Source organism: Lissotriton vulgaris, chromosome 10 (genome assembly GCF_964263255.1).
Source record: "Lissotriton vulgaris chromosome 10, aLisVul1.2, whole genome shotgun sequence".
NCBI lineage: Eukaryota > Metazoa > Chordata > Amphibia > Caudata > Salamandridae > Lissotriton > Lissotriton vulgaris.
Window position 1 is genome coordinate 719,930,338 of NC_141698.1, and position 27,665 is coordinate 719,958,002.

Sequence of the window (27,665 nt, forward strand, 5' to 3'; positions counted from 1 at the left end):
AAGGAACAGTGGAAGCAAAGCTAATACTGATATAATGAAATTAGTTTTAAAGAGGTTATAAGATACAAGAAAACAAAATGTCAGAGAACGGAAATGTCATAGTGCTTGTGAGGAGAGAAGAGGCGGTTCTTTTTATTAAGGATTTAGGTGAAAAAAATACTAGAATATCCCATGCTATACTGGATAAATTATATTATATCAAATATGAAAGAACTTTTATGGCTTAACACCACGCCTGTTCTCTGGTCAGATCATTTCCTATTAAGTTTCGCTATTTCACTTAAACCCACAAAAGGTCCAGTTACGACCCCTTCAGAATCTTTTAGAAGAAACTGGAAATCCCTAAACTTGGAGGATCTCAACAATGCTTTGAAGGAAGATCACCCATGTTTAGATGGAGATATGGATAGCGTTGCAGAGTCGACACAAACGTGGTTAACTGGCGCTGTTGATACTTGCCTGCCCTTAGCCCGTTGCAAAGGGAAAGTACATCGCCCTCCCGCCCCCTGGTTCACAGAAGCTCTGAAGAAAGAAAAATCTACCTGCAAGACTCTAGAGAGGCAGTGGCGAAAAAATTACGACCTTTACTAAAAAGAAGTTTACCGAAAGGCCAGAAATAGTTACCATTCAGCATGCATGAAAGCCAAAGCATGCTATGTCACCAATACTATTAACATGGCCGTAAAGAAATCCCAGACTCTCTTTAACACGGTAAAAGAGTTAGCTGGTGAGAACTCTAGAGCAGAACCTACCCCTCTCAATACCCAGCAATGCCAGGACTTGGCTTCCTTTTTCACTAATAAGATTGAGAACATTGTCTCTAATATCAAAAATGACAGCATGATCACAGACAAGCAAGGAAACACCTCCCAAGTCCCTAGAGGAAACTGTCATCTTGAAGCCTGGCCTCCCATTAAATTGGACACACTGAAGGAACTACTAAAATCGATCAAATCGGGTTCCCCACGTGACCCTATTCCTATCAGTATCATAAATAAATTAGAGGACGCTGCTTTGACTTCCATAGCAGAGACACTGAATGCCTCCATAGAGCAAGCCACAGTTCCTGCTCTATGGAAACATGCTATGGTCAGCCCTCTACTTAAAAAACCAGGCGCAGACCCTATGATATTGGCCAATTATCGTCCAATTTCATTACTGCCTGCCTTTTCAAAAATTTTAGAGAGGCATATCCATAAGGCACTTTCAACCTATGTGGAAACAATGAGCTCCTGCATTCGTCCCAATCTGGGTTTAGGAGTGGTTTTTCCACCGAGACGGCCCTGCTTAATGACCTATGCAGATGACTCGCAAGTCCTGTTTTCACTCTCCAAATCCGACTTGTCTGTCCCATCTGCATTAAAAGTAGGCCTTCAAGAAATATTTAGTTGGATGTCAGCTAACCAACTTAAATTAAATGGAGATAAAACAGAGGTCCTCCTGTTAGGGAATAGCAAAGATCTCTGGAACGATTCCCATTGGCCATCATCACTAGGTAAACTTCCACCTCCAGCCTCTCAGGTTAGAAACCTTGGGGTCATCATTGATGACAGTCTATCTATGACTCAGCAAACAAACAAAGTGGCAGGTATATGTTTTACCATTCTTAAATGGTTACGCAAAATAGTCTGGATGTTGCCATCTACCACCCAGAAGACCGTGGTCAATGCCTTAGTGACATCTCGGCTTGATTACGGTAACATCTTATACCTGGGCTCAAACAAGGCAGTGATAAAACGTCTGCAACTAGTGCAGAACGCTGCAGCCAGACTGCTTTGCAAAATCCCTAGATCCGCTAGGATCACCAAACATCTTAGGGACCTGCATTGGCTCAGGGTTGAAAACCGAATTTGTTTCAAAGCCCTGAATTACCTATTTAAAATCAAAGCTGGCACTGCCCCCAAATATCTACAGGCCCTTGCTAAGCCCTACCTCCCAAATCGCAGTCTTCGTTCAGGCACAGCTGCGAACTTTGTGGTACCAAGGTTCAAACGGGCCAGAATAGGCGGGAGATCCTTTTCCTACCTGGGCCCAACGCTGTGGAACTCACTGCCTATTCATATACGCAAGGAGGAAAGCTATATGAATTTCAGAAAAAGCGTAAAAACTTGGCTGTTCAACAAATAAATGCTTTGACTGTTCTCTCTCCAGTTGTATTTTGTGTCTTGTTGGTCCGGCGCCGGGAAACCCTTTGTGGGTAGCTGTGCGCCTTACAAGTGAAAAAAAAGAAAAGAAAAGAAAGAAAGATAAAGGCAGTCAAAAGCTGTTTTGTGATGAGAAAGAGACAAGGAAGGGAAGGACAATTAGGGGTTCATTTAGAGAAATCTGGGAAATTATGTTGTGCCCCAACAACTGCACCTTTTTCAATGTGCAAAGATTTAAAGTTTAGTGGTAAAACCACTATGGGTGATATCGTTTAACTGCATCAAAGCACACAAAATGCAGGCGGCATACTGCTTCAACTAGGATAATTTACAATTCTACTCTAATGGGATTAATCTTCTGTAGGCAGTGGGAATGGTATGCATGTATTTATTTATTTTTAATTTGCTTCATGATAAAGATCATCAAGGTCCTGGGCACAGGGTGGCTGAGTGCTTAAAAATATTGTCCTATCACAAAATGAAACAAGCATATACAGGTCATAAAACATGAGTTAAAGTAATCACAAAGATAGTGATACCTTTGTACCAGGGAAGGGGGATAACAGATAACAGAGGAAAGTGTGGATTACATAAGGTGTTGTAGAAAGTGCTGCTTGAGGTCTCTGAAATTCTGCTACCCATTTTGCTCATTATCTTGTTTTTTTGTCCATCACTATGTCTCCTGCCTCTAAATAAGATTGCGCTCCACAGTGATGTTTTGCTCTCTAAACACCAATCACTCCCATCACTGTGAACCAAATATATCCACCAAATCTAACACAAAGAGATCTTCTTCCCAGATTCGATTGCAGAATTTAAGTAATGGCCACTCAAAGATCATCTTCCCTCAAGGCATTTCCTAAGGTGCCTCCTTTATGTATTATAAATACTGAGTCCTAGATGCAAATCCAGGAACCTGAATATGTGATAAATATTACAGTCTCAGAATAGGCACAATTGAAAGTACCATACTATTTATCACCAGAGATATACCTCTGTGAGAAGATACAATCTTCTCTTATTTCTTAATCTTAAAGAAACTAAACTCCCCTGTGAGGGAAAATTAACTTTTACTATCTGCCAGAAATGTGATCTACAGGGGCCTGGCCTAGGATACATGGAGTCAGACGTATGAGCCCGAGATCCGGCACCCAAGTTCCTATGTAAGAAGTTCTTCTGCCTAGCTGTGGTTGAACGTAGGTACCTGTGCACGCCGAAGTAGTTCTGAGACTGGTAGGCATGCTGCAGGCACAACGGGACCAGCAGGAGTGGTGTAAGGCCCACAAGATGACAGTGGCTATTGTAAATGGTGCAGGCGCTGGACCCTGCACCAGACAGGTTGGAAGTGAGGTGCACACTGCTCCACTTAGGCGGGCCAGGGGGCTGAGAAGTGTTGAGGTGGAGACTTCCCCTTAGATCCCTCTTCATCCACAAGTCCAGCATGTGGAGCACGAAAGGGACAGAGGCAGAGATCAGCCTCTGGAGTTGCCGGTGTTGCAGAGTAAGGCTGCGGGACCTGAATGGAGGTACGGCAGGCCAGATGCAAGGCGTTTGCAGCAGAGACCAGAGTGTGCACCCACTTTTCTCTGAAGAATGTACAACACGTGGTGGATTGTCGCTGGGGTGCACATTCCAGTTGTAGTGGCCATGGCTATCTGCCTATCTGGCTTGCCCCTCTTCTGGGATTGGTCACTCGTGGGACTGGATAGCTGAGCCTTTGGCCAGCGACCGGGTAGGGGAGGTGGCGGGCTAGACTGTGGGGAGCAGCGGTGGAGTCCACGAGGGGTGTTTCCAGCACCACCTAAGTCCCTATTGTTGCCTGAACAGCACAGGGTAATGGTGAGGAGATCATATTTTGGACTACTAGGGCGGTAGTGCTGGCAGCGTAGGCCTCAAATTAATCTGACCAAGAGGTGAATGAATGACTTCCATGGGCAGCAGAGTCAAATGTTTGGTGGGCAAGGCCAGGGATTTGGGTCCCAAGGATGTGGAAGTCACAATGATTAGGCCAAAGGCTGAGAAACTGCTAGCAAGCAAAGATCCTCCCAGCCAAATGGAGGAAATAAGCAGCCATCAGCAAGAAGTCACCGATCAGAGTGTGAAGAAACACACAGGAGCAATTTTGGACACAGTACAAGATACCAAAGTGGCTTTGGAGCAAAAAATTGATTGATGTGGGGGTGCCTCGGACTGACCGCACGAACCTAGCTGAAAGAGGGGCTGAGACAGAGTCCATTATAGCCCAGTTTTACCCTACAGTATTGGAACTTACTAGTAGTATACAAACTCCTCAAAAAGAAATCGATACCTTAAAGGAAAAGTTGGATGATGCTGAAGGTCGATGTTGGTGCAGCACTGTGCTGTTTGTGGGGGTCTCTGAAAAAGCTGAGGGCTCAATCGTGAAACTGTTTCTAGCAGACTGGTTGCTGTCGACAGGTCTGGGAGGCAAGACCTTCAACCTATTCACAGTATAAAGGATTCATAGGGTGCAGGGAAGGCCACCGGCCCCTAGAACACCGCCAAGGGCAATAGTGGCCGGACTCCAAAATGTTCTAAACAGAGACAACATCCTGCAGGTGGCTTTGTTCCTGGTAGAGGGAGCAGATCTCTTTTGCCCACTCCTGGATCCTAGTACCCTGGGAGGATTTGAGGTTTATTCCTTTCAACCCAACTTACCTGCATCTTCCTGCCTTCACTGGGACGCCCTTCATCCTCGTGCCTTCACCTGCAGCATTCTGATTTGGTCATCAAGCGCTGCACCTGAAAGAAGTAAACAACAGTGGTTACTACAGTCATGGCCCAACGTGTTATGGAGGTTAGTGCACTAACCTTTCCAGTGATTGGTAGTAAATCAGATATGTTTCACAGCCATGATAGGTGAACAGCATTTCTAGTCCACAACCATGATATCTGAACAGGGTTTCTAGTCCAGAATAGCGCCAATTAATTTTCTGCCAATGACAATACTCCCAATGGAGTCAATGCTTGTTTTGTGACAGTGATATAATACACTAAAGAGAGTTAACCTTGTTTGGCGACTTTCGGAATACTCTAAAGAGAGTTTTAGAACAATCCAAAAGTAAGGCTTGGATGCAGCAACGGGTGTTACTTGCCTGTAAGTACAGAGAAAATTTGAACAGTTAATTGTGTATACATAGTATATGAATGTATTGTGTTTAAGGGTAAATCATTTCACCTTGTTTTTTACCCAGTGCAGATACTCATGCCTCTTCAAACTAAGAAGAGTAGAGGTTTGTGCGAAGTCCTGGTAAATCAGAGCAAGAGGCAATCTCTCACAGAAGATTTCAATGGCAGGTCTTGATGTTAAGGTTCCCCATCTTTCGTTTTCTCCCACCCACTTTTCTTCTCGAGCACCAGCTGACTAGATGTCTTTTCCTGGTTTGGATGCTGCCCTAGAGGAGATCGGAGGTCCAGCATCACCTCTGTGGACATGTACTCCAGGTGAGTGGTGTGACAGACACGGCTCATGGCAATTGGAGGGGGTGCATAAATCTCTACCTTAACTACTTTAACGCAATGCAATGCCAAAAAGAAACTTTCTTTGCGAAGGGGTAACTTGACCGCTCATTTGTCAGGGAAATGGAGAGAAAGGGAGACAGAGTGCAGTGAGTGGACATTAGATTGATACAGTAGGAGAAGGAATATGTGGCTTCTCATTCATCGGAGCTGGCACACTTTATTAAATGCACAAAGGATGACTGCAGCTCTCTTGTTCAGCAAGAAGCGGGGGCACATTAATAGGGTAAAGAAGGGTAAGATATACAAGGTAGGCAACAAGCTGGGAAATTATTGGCCTGATTATGAAGAAAGAAGAGGGGTGGAGATGTATACTTTCAGTGCGCAGGGAGAATGGAGAGGTGAATGAGACACCCACCGACATAGCACAGGCCTTTGCTGTGTATCTGCGTGAACTTTATGAGTCCCAGGGTGGAGGTAACGTGGGAGCTCCTGCTGGCTTTGTCAAGAACATTCTGGTTCCTGGCTTGGTGAGGAGGCCCGTAGGGTGCTAGAAGCAGACATAGCTGAAACAGAGATCTCCAAGGCCCTAGCTCAGCTGAAACATGGTAAATCTCCAGGACCCAATGGTCTGCCACCTGAATTCTTTAGATGTATGAAGTCCCAGATTGTGAGACCACTTCGAGCTACGTTCTATGAATCAAGAAAGGAGGGTACTCTCCCATGGGATCTGAGGCAGGCAACTATCGTCCTTATCCACAAGAAAGGTGGCAGCACCGGAGGAGTGTGCTTCTTATAGGCCGATATCACTTCTCAACATTGAGACCAAGGTACTGGCAAAGGTCTTGACAAATTGCATGATACAGGTGGTGGATTAACTTATCCACCAGATCAATAAGGCTTTATGCCCTATAGGGCTACAAGGCACAGTCTTAAGTGACTGTTTGGGTGTTTGGCATAAGAAGCCCCTGATGGAGCGAGCTATACTGCTGGCCCTAGATGCTGAAAAAGCATTTGACTCATTAAATTGGTGATAAATTATGCCAATTTTGCGCACGATGGATGTCGGCCCAACATTCCTGACGTAGGTGAGGTTGCTCTACAGGCATCCAATGACCTGAGTTAGTGTCAATGGTGTGCTTTCAGTTGGATTTAGGCTGGGTAGGTGCGAACAGCAGGCATTTCCGCTATCCCCCTAATATTTGCAGTGGCCAGCGTGGGAGTGCAGAAACATGCTGGTCCATGGTCTATGATGAGACCTGGATTGGGAGGACATAATATCACTATATGTGGATGATGTTCTGTTATACTTGGCAGACCCAGATTGCTATACCCCGAAGGTCTTGCAGATCTTGAGGGAGTTTGGTTCTCATATGGAAATCTGCATCAATTGGCGTAAGTCAGTGGCATTCCTGCTAACAGACTGGAGACTGTGGTGGGGTTGGACCTGCCATTTGGGGTTGGAAACAACAGGTTTCAAATATCTTGGGATCTAGTGCAAAATTACTACCGGGTAATGGCCTGAAATACTCACTACACCGAAAGGTATTCTATATATTTATTATTCTGGCATCCACACTAAAACCACTTACAGAAAATATAAAGCTTGACCCTAACAAGTTAACAAGACCTTAATGATGTTTGTTAGACCCTCACACATCAATTGGTATTATGCTTCATCACTGGGTCTCATCCTGGTCCCTAAAAACCAGGGTGGGCTCAATAAATTCTAGGGAACTCTTTGGATATTGTCCTACAGGGGTCTCAAAATAAAAATACCTCGGAACTCCTAGGTATCGCTTTTTATGTGTATTCCTGATATGAATAAAAATTAATATTAAAAAGGGATGTCTATGGAGCTAATGAAACTACACCCTGCATAGGAGTCAACATGTCTCAACCCTAAATTGTAATGGCTATAGGGTCCAGGGCTTTCATCAGGACTAGATTCTTTTATATGTGTGCCCCAGAAAAATTTCAGTAGTAAACGTAAGGGAACCTAACTAGGTTAAGTCAGTACAATAACAATACATACAACATATATAGCATGCAAAGGACCGATTTATCCTTTTTCCAATTAAGTTTTTGTCTTGGGTCCCTGTACTATTTGGATAGTATACTGCATGGGAGGAGTGGGGGATATACCCCCCTAGTCACACATTCATCATGCCATGTCTCCAATTACACCTACTTGGGCTGCTATCAACTCCCTGAAAGGGTGAGATCCACTGGTTGGGTTGAGGTAAGTCTACTGGTTAGTTAATCTCTCTTGAGTCTTCCTTCGTCGCAATTGCTTTATTGCCTAGCAAGGTGTGGCAGGCAAAGGTGGGATATTCATAGTCTCTGGATCCAAGATGGCTGCCGGATCCTGGATTCTCAAAGCTTCTGGGAGCTTTTAAAGGCTACTTCCCATAGACCAATATCCTATGAGGATTTTGTTAATACACAAATATTGATTTCTCTTTGTCGGATTTACACTAAAATTGAGCGGCTAGTTGCTTAATGATCATTAAAAGTACAAACTTACAACCAGGTTATGGTCTGAAATATCATTTGAGCCTTAGCACCTGCCTCAACATTCACACACAGTTGTTCTGTTCTACCTATAGGAGAGCTCCTTACTTTGTCTCTAAGCTCAAGGGATTAGTTATGAAAAATAGACCGTTCCTGAAATGTTGTATAGTTAGTACTTAGAAGGCTCAGTAGTGAAGGGGCACTGAAATAAATGCCTGTGCGGATAATGACGTGTGGCCCATATTTCCTCCCATGGAGCACAATTAAATCTGGCAAAGAATCAGAAAGTGAGCCAAGTGAATTCTAATGGCAGAACATTTTGATTCTGGTAGTTGTAGAGTACAGGAGGAAGAACTGACTGTGAAGCCCAGGAATTCTATTGCTTGAACTGGAACTACAATGTATTCTTTCCTGTGTAATACAAATCCCTAGTGCTCCAGATGAAAAATTATATTTTGAAGATGGGATCTAACCATTGAGTAGACTGAAGCCACAATTAATATACCATTGACGTGAATCAGATATCTAATTCCCTGAGACCTTAGATGGAACATTACAGGCCTCAAAAGATCGGTGAATCGTCATGGGGATGAAAAATACCCTATTTAAATGTGGTAAACTGATACCCATTGTTTTGTTCTATGAATTGTAGAACTATTCTGTCAAGATGTTGAATAGGAATGGAAAAGTAAGCATCCATCTAGATTTAGCAACCGGTTTCCTGGTTGAAGACAGTCCCTTAAATAATTGACTGTCTCCATCTTTTGCACAAAGAAGATGTTGCTTATAAAACTCTGGTGAAACAGAGATGCTGCCCTTGTTGCCTCTTTGGTTTGTAACTCTTGAATTCACTCCGAATCTATTTGAGAGAGACAAAAAGATTTAGGAAACCATGCCCGAATCGATGGACTGAAAATTTCAATTTGACAGCCTCTTATAGGTTGAAGAACCCATGGGTCTGATAAAATATGACACCAATTGCCTATACCAAATGTTGTGCAACCTCATATAATTACAGGAAGAGCCTATATTCTTACTGCTGCAGATGGCGGCTCTTTGAATCACCTCAGTGGATTTGGTTATAAATCCCCTCCACCTTTGTGGGTAGAAAGATGGTCTGATAAGGGATCATCCAAAACCGAGCCTGAAGTGTAAAATGGAGACGAAATGTCAAATTAAAATTGATCGGCGTCCTCTTCTGCCGACCTTGCCAAGAACACATTGCTTAAAAACCTTACGCAGAGATTAATGTGCGATATCCATTGTTGTGAAATTTCTATTATTAATTGATCCCCGAATAGTATTCAAGGGAAATCATTGTGGGATGGATTTTCGTGGAAAGAGCATCTACCTCTGCAGTAGAGTGTTGGCATAAAGTAGAGGTTTTGACATAAAATTGCACTCATACAGAAGAGAACCTATTCACAAAGGTAGAGTTATTCATGAATAAAGCTACATGTGTAAATGTATTCTTACACTTTGCAGTAAATGTATACTACTTTTAGATATTTATCATTCCCAAGTGTACATTTACTATGAAGTGTAATGTGAAAGTCAAATTTTTTTGTATAAAGTTATTGCAGACAAAAAGGACCCAAAGCAGCAGTAACTCAAGCTGAAGTAAGTCCAGCACCACATATGGACATACACTAGTACTGCAACACCCTCTATAGAAAGTAATAGAGGCAGGGACATAAAATCAATCCTAATAGCAAATAAAGGTAAAATAAATTAGAAAGGTCTTTTTTTTTTTATTGATGTTCAATTAATTGAAATCATTACATCTTGAGCAGAGTAAAGGGTGGGAAACGAAAACAAAGTGCAAGAGTGCAAACAAAGTCAAAGCATGCAATCATGCAGTAGGCAGAAAGGGCTGCCCTACAAGCTAAATCTCACGGTTATGTGGCCCTATGCTGCAATCATCTATGACTCAAAAAAGTGCATTGTGCTTTCAGTGGCAAAACATGGTTTTAGACAAAAATCTATGTCATCTTTCTTTAAAATGCATGTTCGTTTGTTTCTATTAAAATATCCACCTCAGTGACAGTCAATCTAATATGGTGATTCTTGCAGCATGTGATTTTTCTTCTTGCAGGTATTGTCATCGGTATGTTCCTGGGCGTCGGTGCTCATCATGGATATTTCGGCTTTCCTGTTGCTATAAAGCGCCCAAATAACTGGCACAATTCTCCTTGTAGGCAGGTGAATACAGCCGCCTCACATGGTCTATGTTTAAAATTCGAAATATTGACCGTAGCCAGTAGCACCTTTGGAATTATAGGATTTCACATATGCAGACTACATGCATTAGAGTTTCTTCTGCTTTGCCGCACCATATGAATGGTGTGTCAGCTACCCCCTCGCTTTGCCCATGCCAGTAACCTCTTAAAACAACCTTATAATAAATTAATGTACTTTGACTTTAAAAATATATATATATATATATATATATAATGTTAAAAATATATATAAATAAAAATATGTATTATTTTATGATAACAAAATTTAACAACATTTTACATTTAAAAATAAATGTAACCTCGAGTTTTTTAAAGAAATGAAATTAATTTAAATTAATTCTACATATATCTTTTCTAAGGTCTGAGATGGAGTACACTTACTACTGTTTTGGGTCATGTTTGGCTGCATTAAATTTAAAAGTGCGATTTGTGCACAGCAGTGGGCTTAATCTTTTGTGGTGGGTGTCTGTCCCTCCCTCAATGCCTCTTAAGTCCTCCCTGAATTTTCCCTTATTCCTCTCTAAACCCCTCTCATTTAGTAAATATTTACCTTTTTCTTACTTCTACCTGGGTTCCCTCCTACACTTACTACTAAGTAGCATAACTATATATGTCAGGATCTCCCCATAAAAAAAAGAGGAGAGGTCGAGATGTACACTTGTATGTTTGTGAATTGCATTTTGTTGAAAGTATGTAGCACTACATTATTGTATTGTAATTGTATTTATATAGTGCTTACTACCCCTGACGAGGTGCCAAAGTGCTTTTTCGGTAATGTCACTTTGTGGACTAAATATGCAGTTTGTGAATCAGGCCCAAATGACCCACAAATGTACAATGGTAAGCTAATTCATTCCACCATTTTCCAATGTTCATAGCGGAAATTACACATACTACACCTAAACCTTTGAGGCTAAACATCTTATACTATCCATCAAGCTTGACTGAGGACTTATTTAATTACAGCACTGATCAACTCATCTCTTCTCATGAGTAGTTTTCGATGGAAGATTTTAATCACCACAGGAAAAAGACTTTCCTCTAAACCTTTATATCCAACAATAACATTTGCACATTGTATATCACAGTATCTAACCTATTCCCAATAAGGATTTCACCTTTGATTTGATTTTCCCTAACTCTCTTCAAGTGGACTGGGCAGACCACTTCTTCTTTCTTTTCAAAACTTACATCAAAACACCCCTCTCTATGCTAAACTCAAGTCTGTAATGCTAAACTTATAAGACTTTAACCACATCAAGAACAAAGCCTTAGACTATTTGATTCATCCATAACTGTCGGGAAGCGGTGCCGGCCCCGTCCCAAACTATTAGAACAAGATGACGAACAGATCACAAGCCTTATAAAATAAACAGCTTCCACTTCCTTCAAACTCATATTTCCTAAAATTGAAACCTCTTTGAGTGACAAATCACTCCTGGGACCTTTCCCATTTCCTATAGAAGCAATTGACAGATCCCACTCCACCTCCCCTCACATTCTCTAAAAGCAACAACCTAGCCTCACATTTCTCTAAATAACATAAGGACAAAATACGTGGCCATCGTGAACACAGATGTCACCAAAAAGAATATTCCTGCTACCTGGAGTATAATTCCCCCATTAGTAGTTAATCAATGAAGGATAATATAATAAATGTCAAACCATCAGGTTTTCCCAGAGACCTCTTTCCACCCTCTCTATCAAAGGAGCACTCTAGTGTTCTCTATTCTTCATCGCTACAAAAAAATAATCCATTCCTGAAACAAGGCTGTGCTCCAAAATATCATCAGAGTGGGCCATGTTTGGTGTCTCTTCAAAAACGTAATGTTGACCCGGACGTGTGAAACAATAGCCCTATCACTACCATCCCATTCCTCTCCACAATTCAGGAAAAATGCATTGCTAACTAACTAGAAGACTACACCAGTAGTAATAATCTCTTAGGTGATTTCCAATCAGAGCTCCAATCTGGTCACAGTACTAAAACCTCAATCATCAAGATTGTATCAATACTCTTCAGCTCTTCGATGATGGAAATTTCTGACTCTTGTTCCCCTTCGACACATCAGCTGCCTCAGATACAGCAGGTCACAAACTACTCCTAAAATCATAATCACCAGTATGGGATTTTAAGTAATAGTGCTCAACTGGCTTAGGTCACAAATCAAATCATAATCCATCAAAATACGCAATTCCTTCACATATCCCATCACAGTTCCATACAAAGTCCCTCATGGCTCCATCATTGTCCCCGTTATCTTTAGGGTGTGTGTGTGTGTGCATGCACACATAAGTGCGTGTGTGTGTGTGTGTGTGTGTGTGTGTGTTTTTAAAGGTACTCCTGATGTAACAACCGTGTTTGGTGTCTCCTCAGGAACGTAATGTTGACCTGGAAGTGTGCAACAATAGCCCTATCACTACCATCCTATTCCTCTCCACGATTCAGGAAAATAATTTATTGCTAACTAACTAGAAGACTACACCAGTAGTAATACTATCTTAGGTAATGTTCAATCAGAGCTCCAATCTGGTCACAGATGTCGGGGACTGTCCAGGACTATGTCAGGAACACAGTCAGGGACTTGGGCAAGGACTGGGAACTGGGTAGAAAGCGTACACAGAAAGAGGAGAAAATGGGATCCAAACAGGGAAGCCTGTACAAGTGAACAAGATGGTTGAGACTCAGAAAGGAAGAGCACCCATGAGGCAATTTACCATTCAGACTAACTACACCCAAGACAGACGTGCAAGAAGTATATATAATACAACATTAACAATAAAGGGGAGTGTGGGTAAAGCACTCAGGAGCTCCACACAGTAAGACTGAAGCTCAGTAAGTTTCTCACCAACAATTGGTGTTACAGATACTGACTGCAAATACCCACATGTAGGATATGCATGCAAAGGCAGGGTCTGTGGAGCTTATACCTATGGTGATGTTATAAATGTAACTCAAAGACAATACTCACAGTGAACAAGAAACACCACCTAGGTAGTCAGTTGTACCCATGGATCCTGGCGATCAAACAGGAAAACGCAAGGCAGTAACAGCAAGGGGGTAGAACTAAACGCAAGCACAATAGACAAGGAGCTAGCAAGGAGGAGTGCTTAACAGAAAAGGAAGGAAATCACAGGGCACACTTAGCAGAAAGCAGGTTACAAACATACAAGGCAACAGAAGCAAGACAGCAGAATAGAAAGACAGAAAACTAGAACTGGAACCAAGGAAATGGGAAGAAAGGCAGGGACTAGAAAGAGATATACAGAAGGGGAGGCTACAAGGGTATACTAGAATAGTGCAGGTTCAGGAATCAAGAAAACAAAGTAGCATAGAATGCAGTGCTGGGGCAGGAACAAGAATTGAACTAAGGCTCAGGAGTCAAGGTACCACTGCAGGCAATTCTAGTTCAGGAGCAGGGAATTACTAAGGCTTCAGGAGTCAAGGTAGCAGTGCAGGCAGTACAGGTTCAAGGAAACAGGAAAGAGCTATGTTACATTCTACATATGTATTTATACTTATTATTTACATGTATAGTGTGTTTCTTTAAGTGCATGCGGCATGTTATGTTTCTGTATGGGTTCTATGTTCCAACAGAGCTTTGCTCATGTATCATTCCATACTACCTGTCAGCTCTTTGCTGCTGTTGCCATGTCTGGATTACATGCTGTGCTGCTGAAATAAATCTTTTTAAACTTTAATTGGATTTGGATCTTTACAAATTTGGCGACGAGGACAAACTATTCCAGCCATTTACAGTATAGGAGCGGAGTTTGGACTCATTTTCATCATTTATTGCTTCATAGAAGAAACATCTACTGGTTTCATTTGTGGCTATTAAGAAAACAGAGAATTTGTATTACTGCAAGGTACTGTGTTCAAGTGGTGCGGTGCTGCCTGCATTTTCCCCGACTTTGATACACATTTTCAACGTTTTGGGACTTACTGTGCGCCCCTGCACCTTTTAAAAACGTACTGCTTCCTACGCGTGGTCAGTTCAGCTCACGCTCATCTCTGAAGCGGCATTAGAGCTGACGGCATTCACGGCACTGATGTCATCGACGCTTTGACGTACACGCGTCCTTTGGTGTTGCTAAGGAACTGAACAGGTTCTTACGGTGTTGACGCTTTCATCCACACCCGTCACTTTTCGTTACTTGGCAATGATCGTTTCACAGGAGCTGATGACGCTTATTGTGTCTAGCTCGTTTTCGTTGCTTTCTAACAATTTCCAGACCTGTTTCCACGCCGTGATTAATTTATTGCGCATTATTATCACAGCGTCTATATATTTTACTTCATACTTCTCATCATTTGCATTTTCATCGGATCAATGTGAGAAGAGACAACGAACAGTGAGGAAAAGCAAGAATTTGAAATAACTCTTTTACCAATTGTTTTTGTTTTTCTATCAACTTAATGTACTTACAACTATTTTTCAGTTTATTTTTTTTCTCATTTACAAATATTTCCAATTTTTACTCCTTTTTCTTTTACAATTTACATTGGTTGGTATTGGCATTTGTGTTATAATGCAGTTTTATCCCCCAGCAACATTTTTGCATGTCAAGGGTGATCCTCCCATGCCGTGGTCAAGGTGGAAGGAGGAATTCTTTAATTATTTGAGAGCTATTGATGGGGAACGTATGGGTGCTGAAAGAAAAAAAAGCATTCTACTTCATTGCATTGGTTCTGAAGGCCAAGAGATTTTCAGAACTTTACCTCAATCTATTCTACCCTCTGGTAGTGGTGATTCGATTAATGTTTATTTAGAAGCACTCAATAGACTAGAAAAAATACTAGAGCACAGAAACAGGATGAATCTTTTGATGACTTTCTCACTTCTTTAAGAGCCTTATGTTTGCACTGTAACTTTGGAGCAATGTCTGATGAAATGATTCGCAATCAGATTATTGTTCATGTCAAAAACAAAAAAATCCAAGAGAAATTGTGGTGTATGGGTGATCCCAAATTAGAAGAAACTATTGCTATTGCCAAATCCACTGAAATGTCAGAGAAATGGATGGATGTCGTGGTTAAACAGAGCTCTAGTTCTAGTAAAGCGGTGCCTGAAGAAGAAGTTTGTATAGTTAAGCCTAAAGTGGACAACAAAGTTTCTTTTCCTACACAAGGGAAAACTAAGCATTCTTTTTACTACACTAATAGCAATAGAACAGATTTTTCTAACACTTCATTTTCATGCTACAGGTGTGGGAGCAAATCACATATTACTTCTTTTCAGGGTTGTCCTGCTATCAATAAAGAATGTAATATCTGTAGAAGTTTAGGGCATTTCAGAAATGTGTGCAGAGAAAAACGTTATAACAATCAACCACGTGTTGGACAATTACGTTTTTCCAACAATAATATTGTTCCTGCAAAAGTTTCTTCTATTAACAATGTGGAAGAGGTTAATCAAGAGCTTGATAGAGGTTATGTTGTTTCTATTGTTCAAAGGGGCTGTGTGATGTTATGTAGGAGGAAGTCACCCAAATGTTTTTTTCAAATTTTTACAGTTGAAATTGAACTCATGGTGGATTAAGGATCTCCATTGACAATAATTACCAGGGAATATTTTTATTAAAAATTACAAGAAGTGTGTGATGTTTCCAATCTACAACAATCTGACATCTTGGCTGAGAATTCTAATGGCAACAGGATTGACATTGAAGGTTATCTGAAAGTACCTTTAATGATTAGGGGCAGATCGGCTCAAATTAAATTACATATTGCCATAAAAGGTGTTAATGTTCTCGGTTGGCATGACCAATGGGAATTAGGGATTACTTTAAATCCATGTGCGAAAGATCCTGTATCTCTGTGCAGTGAACAGGATATGGTAAATATTATTAGTCCCATCATGGATGGAAAAAATGACATAGTTTATTGAATTAAGAAATTTAGCAGAGTTTTTTGTGACCAATTAGGCAAGTAAAAAAATTTTGCCCATAAAATAGTCCTTAAGGAGGGTGCCATTCCTGTGAAACAAAACTTAAGAGGTGTTCCTCTTACTATCAGGGGTGAGTTAAAAGAGATGTTAAATGACCTATTAAAAGACAATATAATTGAACCCATTGAATCATCGGAATGGGTTTCGCCCATAGTCCTAGTACGCAAACCCGATCAAAAGTTGAGAGTATGCATTGATTTGAGGGCACTTAATTCCAACATCATCATTGATTGTCATCCCCTCCCCAATATCAATGAGCTTGCTTCTTTATTTGATGGTGCGCAGATCTTCACTACTCGGGATCTTAGGTCAGTTTACCATCAAATTGAACTTACGGAGGATTCCAAAAAGTACACAGCCTTTATTACACCCATGGGTCTATTTCAGTACAAAAGGATGCCGATTGGGCTGGCATCCGCTGCCTCAGTTTTTCAACGTATCGTGTTCCAAATTTTTAGAGATCTTGATTTGTTTGTCAAATGTTTTCAAGACGATATCTTGGTTTTTTCCAAAAATGAGGTAGAACATGTGTCACATTTAGACGAGGTTTGCAGAAGACTAGAAAATGTTGGTCTCACTCTCAAGGCGCACAAATGCAAATTATTCAGGAAATCTGTGGAATATTTGGGGCATACACTCTCTGGGGAAGGGTTAGTTCCCAAGAAATCGAATGTGGAAGCTATTCTCAATGCTCCAGCCCCGAGTAATAAGGAACAATTACTGTCATTCTCAGGTATGTGCGAGTATTACAGTAAGTTTGTTATAAATTTTGCAACTAAAATGGAACCGTTAAGGAAATTGTTGAGGCAGTGTAATGCATTTGAATGGAAGGAGGAACAAGAAAGGGCATTTGTTAATATTAAAAATGATATTGTCAAGTCACCAACTTTAAAACCTTTCAGGATGGGAAGAAAATGTATTATTACCACTGATGCTAGTTTATATGGTCTTGGTTGTGTCTTATCTCAAGTTGATGGTAATATTGAGTGGAATGTGGCATTCTCATCTAGGACTTTGAATGAGACGGAGCGCAAGTATGCTGTTATTGAACGAGAACTTCTTGCCTGTGTGTGGGCTATTGAACATTACAGAATTTACATTTGGGGACGCAAATTTGTCCTTAGAACAGATCACAAACCACTATTACATATTTTATCAGTAGGTGCAGGTTGGAAATCTACGGCAAGAATTGCACGTTTGGCATCTAAGCTACAGGAATATAATTTCTCAGTAGAATATATACCTGGAAATTTTTTTATTACTGCGGACTGTCTTTCACGTCTTCCATGTGGTAGCAGTAGTGGTAATGTGAATGAGCTCAAGGAAACTGATTTTGTTTTAAGTATGTCTGATTTAGTTTCTTCTCAGTATCAGGACATTACTGAACAGTTTTGGATGGAATGTCAAGCTGCTGATGATAAGTTCACTCTGTTAAAAAAATATCTCCTAGAAGGATGGCCCAACAAAACTAACATTAGACATGATTTACTTCCATTTCACAAGGTGACAGAAGAGTTATTGTGTGATGGTGAGTTTATTTTTAAAGATCATAAATGTATTCCACCTACTGCCGTTCAGGATTTGATATTAAAGTTAGCACACAAAACTCATCCGGGAATCTCTGCCATGAAGCGGTTGATAAGGTTATACTTTTGGTGGTCAGGCATGGATAGATTCATTGACCGGACGGTTAGGGAGTGCAAAGAATGTTGTACTAGTGACAAGATGTTAAAATTACATACCCCACCCCTTAGAACTGTGAAATGGCCTGATTGTCCATGGAATAAGATTTCTTTCGATATTTCAGGCCCATTTCAATTGTTACTGGAAACGTCCCGTTTTGCTTTGGTGATCATCGATTATCATTCAAAATGGCCAGAAGTGAAATTTGTGGCCAAGGCTACCACTGGTGCTGTTATTACCCTTTTCAAAGAAGTATTTGCAAGAGAAGGTTGTCCATCTACTTTAGTGTCTGATAATGGTGTGCAATTGCTTCCTTCAGAGATGCAGTCATTTTTGAAAAGTTGCAATATCAAACATTTTCGCACATCTCTTTATGAACCTCATGAAAACGGACAGGTTGCGCGCTTCAATCGAGTTCTTAAATCTTTTGTTTGTGATGTCATCAAAGAAAAAGGTAATTGGTTAAATGTCATTAGGGCAAAGCTTTGGTCGTCTCGTATAACTCCTCATACCACCACAGAGATTAGTCCTTTAAAATTACTTAAAGGAAGGGATCCTGCTTCAGACATTTGTCCTTGGTGGTTTAAGGAAAAATTTAAAAATCTGGTAGAAAATGAGATAAATATTCAAGAAGTTTCAAACAAAGTTAGTTGCAAGCAGGACAAGTCAACTTGGTGGTATAATAATAAGTGGAAGACAAGGGAACATAATTTGAAAGTGGGTGATTGGGTCAGGATTTTAAAACCATTCATGGTTAGTAAAGGTGTAAGTAAGTATGGCAGACCCATTTAGATTAAAAAGGTTTTTAAGAATTCTGTGATCACTCAAGATGGTAAGGTTTGGAATTCGAGAAAAGTAGCAAAATGTCCCATACAAAATGTTATGAAGGCTTGTGAAGATCGTATTCAGCATAACAAGTTTGGTCATGAACCAGCATGTGACTCTGTTGCTTCTAGAATGAAAAATGATGTACGAGTCAGAAGTAGTCCTGTTTCTCTGCAAGATTTTGTTTGAACCTTTTTGTTCCTTTTGGTCTGTCTGTAAATAAGGGAGATGTGTTACATTCTATATATGTATTTATACTTAATATTTACATGTATAGGGTGTTTCTTTAAGTGCATGCGGCATGTTATGTTTCTGTATGGGTTCTATGTTCCAACAGAGCTTTGCTCATGTATCATTCCATACTACCTGTCAGTTCTTTGCTGCTGTTGCCATGTCTGGATTACATGCTGTGCTGCCGAAATAAATCTTTTTAAACTTTAATTGGATTTGGATCTTTACAAGCTATAACTCAGGAAACAAGGAGTCAAGAGCGCACTGCAAGCAGTGCAAATCAGGAACAAGAAATAGCTGAAGCCCGGGAACAGGAACAGAAAAATAACTATAGCTCAGGAACTCAGGAAACAAGGTTGCACTGCAGGCAGTGCTAATTCAGGTACAAGGAATACCTAATTCAGGGACAAGGGAAATTTACTGCAGCTCAGGAACACGGATTACAAAGGATCAGGAGTCAATGTAGCTCTGCAGGCAGTGCCAATTCAGGAACAAGGAAAACTGCTGCTGCTCAGGTACAAGTTATACTAAGGCTGAGGGGCCAAGGTAGCACTGCAGGCAGTGCTAATTCAGGAACATGGAAAACAGCAGCAGGTCAGGAACAAGTCATAACTAAAGCTCAGGAAACACTGAAAACAAGGATAGAAAAAGCTCAGGGAGCACTGGAAACAAGGATTGGTCTCACTGGTAAACAGCTACAATGATCAACCTTGGCCTGAAGAGAGCTGGGGCTTATAAGAGCTCACAGTAATCACATGCAGCAGGTGTGAGCAGGCTAGCAGCAGCCAGCCAAAGGTGAGCTGAATTCCTCCACCCATCCTTGGCCTGCAGAAGTGGAGGCAAAGCAGTGAGCAGGGAATTCTGGGTAATGGAGTTTCAGGCAAGAGTAGGCTGGCTTCAAGTATAAGCAGCCTGGCTTTCACAAAACCCGGCATGGTCTGGAACCCCATGACATTTCTATGAGAACTCTCCTGTTATTGTGAAGATCCCTTTAAGGCATTTGCACTGCTACCACTGAGTAATGTCCGGGGAATTAAAAATGGTGACAGGACATGAAATGTTACATATGTGAACAAACCGGAAGCTTGGAACTTTAGAATGTGTATGTGCACTTTTGAAGGACACTGCATACCATTTGAAGAAAATTAGCATCTTTATTACACTGGCAATGAGTTTAATAGAGACTTTAAGGTGAATTTGTCTCAACATATAGGTGAGCTTGTGTGAGTCACAGCAGTGTCACAATTTGACTGTTTTCCTCTTTATTCCTTTATCATTTTAATCATCAAGGAATTAAAGGAAGTGGCTCCTTGACTAGCATTTGAGAAGCATGTGTGATATATGCCTTAACATGAACATCTTAGAAAGCATAAAATAGCATGCATCGTATTTAAAAGTGTTCAAATCCTACAAATGGCATATGCAGAGATAATTCCCAGTCTTTAAAGAAACAATAAAGGAGGCAAGACTTTCAGTCATAGGCTTTATTTACCTTTGAAATCTGACTTGTGCAGGCGCCTCAATGGAGAGTGAATTTGCCCGTTAAATGTAAGGCACAGGATAGGTTCCAGTCACAAAGTGTGCGTGCTCGAAGTTCTTTCAGCGCTCTATCAGGAATGTATCTCAGGTGGCCTATTGACATTCAAGAGGATGTGCTAGCTGACGTCATTGCTTTGAGGGCCACTGAGTATGATCCAGGGACATCAGCATGAATGTCGGTCAACTGACAGCGTCACGGAGTGCATTTCTATGGTGATTACCGGCTGAAAGTAAGCTGTGGGAACATAACATCGAGAGAAGGAACTAATTCGAGCAACTAATTATTTTGTTTACCTGCTTTTATCAAAAGAAAATGAAAGACATGTCAGACAGACGACAACGCTCTGGCAGAATAACCGAGAACATGCTCACTGGTGAGAGAAAGACTCACTACAAAAGAAAAAAGATTGGAATGGATACTTTGACAATTTATCTTTTCTTCGTCTTCATTTTTATTATATATTTAGTGAGCGGTCCCATCGTTATGCAGGCTGTGCAAAACTCATAGTCAAGAATGTTTTTTTTCTCCATTTTCTTTTGTTTTCAGTCTTGCATTGCATTTGAGTTCTAATAGTATATATAATAAGTACACATTAACCATCAATTTGTAAATGGAAACTCAGGCATATAATCAAGTGTCAGGGCTTGATTTATTAAAGAAAAGAATTGGGCATGGAGTCTAAACTTTATACATTTGAGGCAGTGTGGCAACATGCAGAATGTCACTGCTCCACCATTTTCTTTGCTTCACCAGGACAAGTTAATATGAAGTAGCAAGATGTAAACAAGCATTTGCAATGTAATAGGTCTCACATTTACCCAAGTTTGAGCTATTCACATTGCAAATAACAGTGCCTTTTATTTTATTTTTCGTTTTTAAAACATAAATAAAAGGTTTTGTCTTTTTCAATGTCAATAGGTAAAACCTGCGTAAATGCGAGACCTATTGTATTGCAAATGCTTTTCTTTTTACTATGCACAACCCATACAAACATTGGGAAAGCCCATATCTCTGTGTCTTGTTATGAAAGGCGAGACCGATTGCCTTTGCCAGTACTTGATGTAAAACCATTAAAAAAACATAGAGGATCCTTGGTGAGAAGGGGCTAAACTGCTACATTAACCGACCAGCTATCCTGATCAGAAGTGTCAGTGCACTGCCGTTTAAATATGCAGTCTTTCTAGAAAGAGCTGACACTGCCCCATTAAAAATACGTCATTCACTACTGTTGACAGGTGTGGACAGTTTATCAAAACACTTATATTTAGATCTCTGTTTAGAAGTGCAGGTGTCCTATTAAGCATAAAACGATGTCCGCCCTGTGCCAAAGAATGGCAGTCGTGACGATGCCAATACTGTGCCAATACTACTGGGCAGTGCAGAGCCTATAAGGCAAAGCAATGGTGCTGAGATGTCCTTTTAAAAACATATCAGTTCTACAGAGAAGTGTCCGTACTGTCCATGAAATCTATGGTGGGCGCGCTCAGCTAGACTTCCACCTTATTTTTGAAAGATGCAAAGCGTGGCTGCTGCAGCCTGCCAGGACCTAGCCAAGAGCCCATCGGTCCCCACTCCTCGCTCACCTGCCCTGAGAATGGTCCTTCCTCGCTGTCCGGAAGGGCTCCCACTACCCGCAGCTAGCGCCCTCCATCCTGCCACCAAGAATTATAAATGGCGCTCATTCTGTCAACCGAGCAGTCACTTAAACAATCGTTGAAAAGCCATCAGGCGACCGCTTTATGGAGGATGGCAGGAAATAATGGCGGCATCGAAGAACTCGGCTTAGCAGCCGCCCAACACGAACCTGCGAGGGGTTGAGAAGGGGAGATGAGTAGTTTATGGATTAGGGCCTCGGAAGAGCCTGGTTCTATCCTGTTGTTAGGTATGAGATAGGTTGGGTGACAGATTGACAGGGTAATGAACCTAGTTTTTTCGGTAATTTAATGGCTATGAGGTGGTGCCTTATTACACATGACACTTTTAGTCAATTCTGTTAACAGACCTTAAAAAACAAGACAGACAATACTACAACGAGGGGTGGGGGACTGAAGGAGAAGAGGCTGTTCGAGCAGCCATTACAAGCGTGGGGAGGGAGCTGCCAATGAAAAGAAAAAAGGGCTTACTGTCCTTTAAAGGAGAGTGTGTAAATCCGCCTGTAAAAGATTCAGTCCCGGTGGGCGGGGCCAAAAGTGGACAAGGTGGCAACCAGGAGGGACTAAAAAGCCTCCTGGACAATCAGTACACCACGTTTAGCATAATTGGTGATGTCAAACTACGCACACCAATGAAAATTACTGCCGGAGACGAAATTCAACTTCGCAAACCGTATCGATTCCAAGAAGGCTCGCATTGCGAGTTCAGTCCATGCGAGCTGCTAACGCCAGGCGAGACCTAAAAATCATCAGTATGTGGTTCCGCGTTGAATTTAGAAAAGAGAACAGCACTGCTCTTGCATTGCCTGGGTTCAGAAGTTCAAGAGTTCAACTATCTTCCTGATGTGTAAGATGAGGATGCTTTGAACACTATTACCCAAAATTAGCAACGTATTACAGAGATATTATTTTGAAGGAGAATACAAAGGGAAGGAGGGTCTAGGGAGAGTTTTGTGACAAATTTAAGGAAGTTTGTATCCTCATGTAACTTAGTAACCGCAGAAGAAAGAATATGTGATCAATTAATGTTGGGTTGCAACACTGATAAGATCACAGAGAAATTGTGACAAAAGGACGATTTATTCAGTGTGTAGAAGTAATAAAGAAGGACAGTTTGAAAGAAGAAAGAGTGCAATTAGTGAGAGGGAGGATGAAAAACAACAAAAGAAGTCATATTTCCAAGGACAAAGCTTTAGATAAAGAAACAAGGGACATATGTCAAACCACACGGAATGTCCAGCTCTTAGGATTGTGTGAAGCTCGCTGAATGAAAGGCCACTGTGCTAATTTGTGAAAAAACAAAGATTTGCAAGGGAATGTGAGAGAGGTTGAGGTAGAACAACATAAAAGTGACTCAGAAGTTGAATGTGGTCAAATCATGTTGCAAGGAAATGGGGGTGAGAGGAAGTTAGTGGAAGGCAAAAGTACAATGGTATTATTAACTCTGGAGTGAAAACAACATTGGTGTCAAATAACTTTTTCAAGGAACAACTCAAAAGGAATGTTAGACTTCACAGACCAGATATCAAACAATATGCATATTGCGGAGAGCCAATCGAACATAAGGGCTCCTTTATAGGTTTACAGAATACATAAATCGATATGTGTTTGAAAAAGTATGTGCTTTCTCCGAGTGACAAAATCATTAAAGGTGGGGTAAGGATACCATCAAGCTGAAGTTACAGAAATGTGAGATTTCACAAAGATTTGAATTATCATGTAAAGCGGAGTCAGCCCTGACGATTGTAGGCGATGGTGTATACATACATACAGTGTGGTTTTTATTTTTAGTTTAGAGTACCTTTTAGTAGTTGTTCTTGTTTGTAGATATGCCCCTTGTTATGTTAACCTTTAATTTGCAGGGGTGTCCAAAAGTGTTGTAGGAAGGCAGCTGTGTAATATATGGAAAATTATTGATGGTGACAGGGACATGAGATTCTAAATAGACAGTAGGCTTGGCACTGTAGAATATGTCTGATTTTAAACACTGAAAAGATATTTGGAGCTACTGTTGGCAGGATGACTAAGACATTTTCCCTTGTAGAAAAATAAACTTGAACCCTTTTGGAGGCTACTCTGTCTATTTTAAAGACAGGTGCCATCTTTATTACACCCTGCATGATGGATCTTCCTGTACAATAAACACTAGCATGACACTGTATGTGCATCAAAATCAAACATAGAGTTTGACCTCTGCTACCCTGGTTGAGGGCTGTCTTCCTATATAGAGATCCCCTTCAGGCAGGTGGGAATCTCTGTTCCTTTAGCAGAGCCGAGAGGGATCCTTGCTTCTTTCACCATTCTAAAAAAAGATTTTTTGTTCAAACAGAAACAAATGGTCCTTATGTGCAATGAGTTTAGTGAGGTGGGATCTCTGATGAGTTAGTGCAAGACTCCCACTCTCTAAACTCTAAATGATGCCCCTTATTTCTTTGGAAAATTCACTTGCCATAGGTGCTCAGAGTACTGGCTTCCTACAAACACCTGTTCTCACTTAATGCCACTAGTTGAAGCATCCTCAAATTGCATACCGCACTCCTCCTGATTGCTCGAGAATGCACCTTTTACTCTGCCACAGCACACCTGAGATGATAACACGGAATCACTGCACAGGGGCACAGCGCCGACCTAGTAAGGCACAGAACGAGAGTCACAGATGCTCAACACCTGTTCTGTGTGCTCAAGACTCCTCAGGGGCCGCTCTTTTCCCAATGAACACACCGTGTATTAACAGACTTAATTGCCTCATTTACAGAGGTCATGCTTTAATAAACCTCATGCGGAATGTCTTTTTTGCTCTAAAATATATTGGCTAGTGAGTGTCTGCAAAGATTACAAAGTGCATAATTCACAGCTTTAAAAAACCTTCAAATTCTAATTCCTGTTGTCTTTATGCATGGCTGTAATATAGGGCAGATGACAGCAGTTCAGATATGGGAGCTCTGTGCCTTAGTTCTGAATAGTAATCTGGTAATGATACTTGCACGTGGGATTGCTATGAATAAATGCTGTGATGTCTGAGTTTGCATTTACTAATTCGAATATGTATTTAAGTTATAACAATAATGTAAAATGTAAGCAGGTTTCATATAAGTGCTCCAGAGACCTGAGTGGGATCAACATATGAATACAACATCCAGTTTAGGATCAATCACAGCAACAAAGACAACAAAGTAACCACAATTATATTAATCACCAAAAGAAGCAGGAAAAATAACATGCATTATGGTATTGAAGATATTACATAGGTCTTCATCACGAGAGGTTCGATATAAGTGAACGCCCCTATAAAATCCAACTCCACGGACATTGGACTTTTTTCAGGTGCAAGAATTACAGCTTATTGGCCCTTTTTACAGAGTTAAATCCCAGCATGTTTGATCTGCCCAAATGTAATTCCGAGGCACAGACTTCATCGCATCCAGTAATACCTGAGTGTGATACAGTTTGCATGAATAGGGGTTTGCTTTGAGTTCTGTCCCCTTGTAATGAGGGCCATGGATAGCACAGTCCTTGAGATTATGGGACAACAAACCCCCAAACAGTTACTCATGATTACACTGACAAAGAGAACATCTTAGCATGCTCACCAATTATAGGTATTACCACATCACCTTCACAACGTCTATGGCAAAACACCAACATCTGCGTGCAAATCTGCAAACAAAATCACCGCCTCATATCTAGGTCACACTTCAGCCCAGAGCATAAAGCCCTCAAAGACATACAATTGCACGAATGTCCTATACAAACTCTGGTAAGAACATACAATTGTAGTTAAAAAAAAAAGAATAACTTCAGATCAACCTCCTTTTTACTTGACCAGGCATATATAAGTCAGCTCTGGTGGCTTAGTGGACTAATGCATCCACTGGAGGTGCTTCAGTTCGACCTCATGGTCACAGGTTTAAATCCCAGCCGGTCCACTCAGCCTTTCATCCTTCTGAGGTCGATGAAATGAGTACCATTGAGTTGGGTAACAATAAAGATCTGTTATTCAGTGCCAAGATACCTTTGGGTGAATGTGCTCTTTATAGATATGAGGTATGTTATGATACATACAACAGACATAAGCACACAATGGACCGGATTCAAAGAGCCATATGCGTGTGTAAGTCTGATTGACATGTACAAATGCCTCCCTTTAAGAATGCAGGTTTTTCCAGAAAAGGTGGCCTTGTACACATAAATATATTTACTCATCCGCAATAATGCCCCACACTGGGATAATTTTGCCATTGAGTACATGTCACTCAGGAGCTGGGGAGCTGACTTTTAATAGTGGAGCCTTCCTGGGAAATGTGGAAGAAGTCACTAACTCGAACGTTTATGGCATTCGCAAGCTCTTTTCTGACCTTTTGCCAACAGGGAAATGGTCAACGATTTATTCTTGGCAATCCTTAGTCACAAAGGAATTGACATTTTTCCTGTGTAATAACACAACATGGAAACTTTACATGCAGAAATGCCTCCCCACTGTCGCAAATAGGAACTCACAAACGTTTTTTCTGAAGTATGACAGGAATCCTTTGCTTGTTGCAACTTTGCAGGAGCACTTTTACAAAATTTTCAGCCAGATTCATCAAAATAAAATCGGCTCGGAAAGGGCCAGATTCTGAGAATCTGGCCCTTTGCGAGCGCTATTTTTGCATTTGGGATTCATCATCCCAAATGAAAAAATCGCAATTCTAGAAATCGCTAAATTGCGATTAATTGCATTTAAGGAATCTCAATTTGAGATTCCTTAAATGCAATTCATGAACCATTTTAAAATTGCGAATTCGCAATCTGGGGCCGCTATTTACCGCAAAGTCTAACTACGTGGTAAATAGCAAAAACTTTGAAAAATGAACTAAAGTGCATTTTTCAAAGTTTCATGTTGCGCACACACATGCCCTGAGGGCATGTGTGTGCGCAACATATGTGCACACATCAATTTCAGGGGTGCAACAGGGTGTCATTTGGACACCCCAGCACCCTTGAAATCGCAATCTCAATTTGCGAATCTCTAATTGCGATTAGCAAATTGAGATGGTCTTCCCATTCATTTCTATGGGCCTCTAGGCCCATAGGAATGAATGGGAAGAAATTCCTTAATTGTGACTCGCAATTTGCGAGTCGCAATTAAGGAATTATTAGAAATCGCAATTTTTTAAAGTGATTTCTTGATGAATAGCATTTTGCTATTCCTTAATAGCGAATCGGTATTTTTCGCTATTCAGGAATCGCAAAAAGTGTTCTTGATGAATCTGGGGGATAGTGTATTCCTGAAAGTTGTAAATCTGCACATATGAGAGGCCATATACCTGCATCTACAGATTTGCTACTGAGTTCCATATGTTGCACTGGAATAAAGACATCCCTGATCTCTGTATGTGCCATGTGCGCTGCTGTGCTCCAGGAGAACA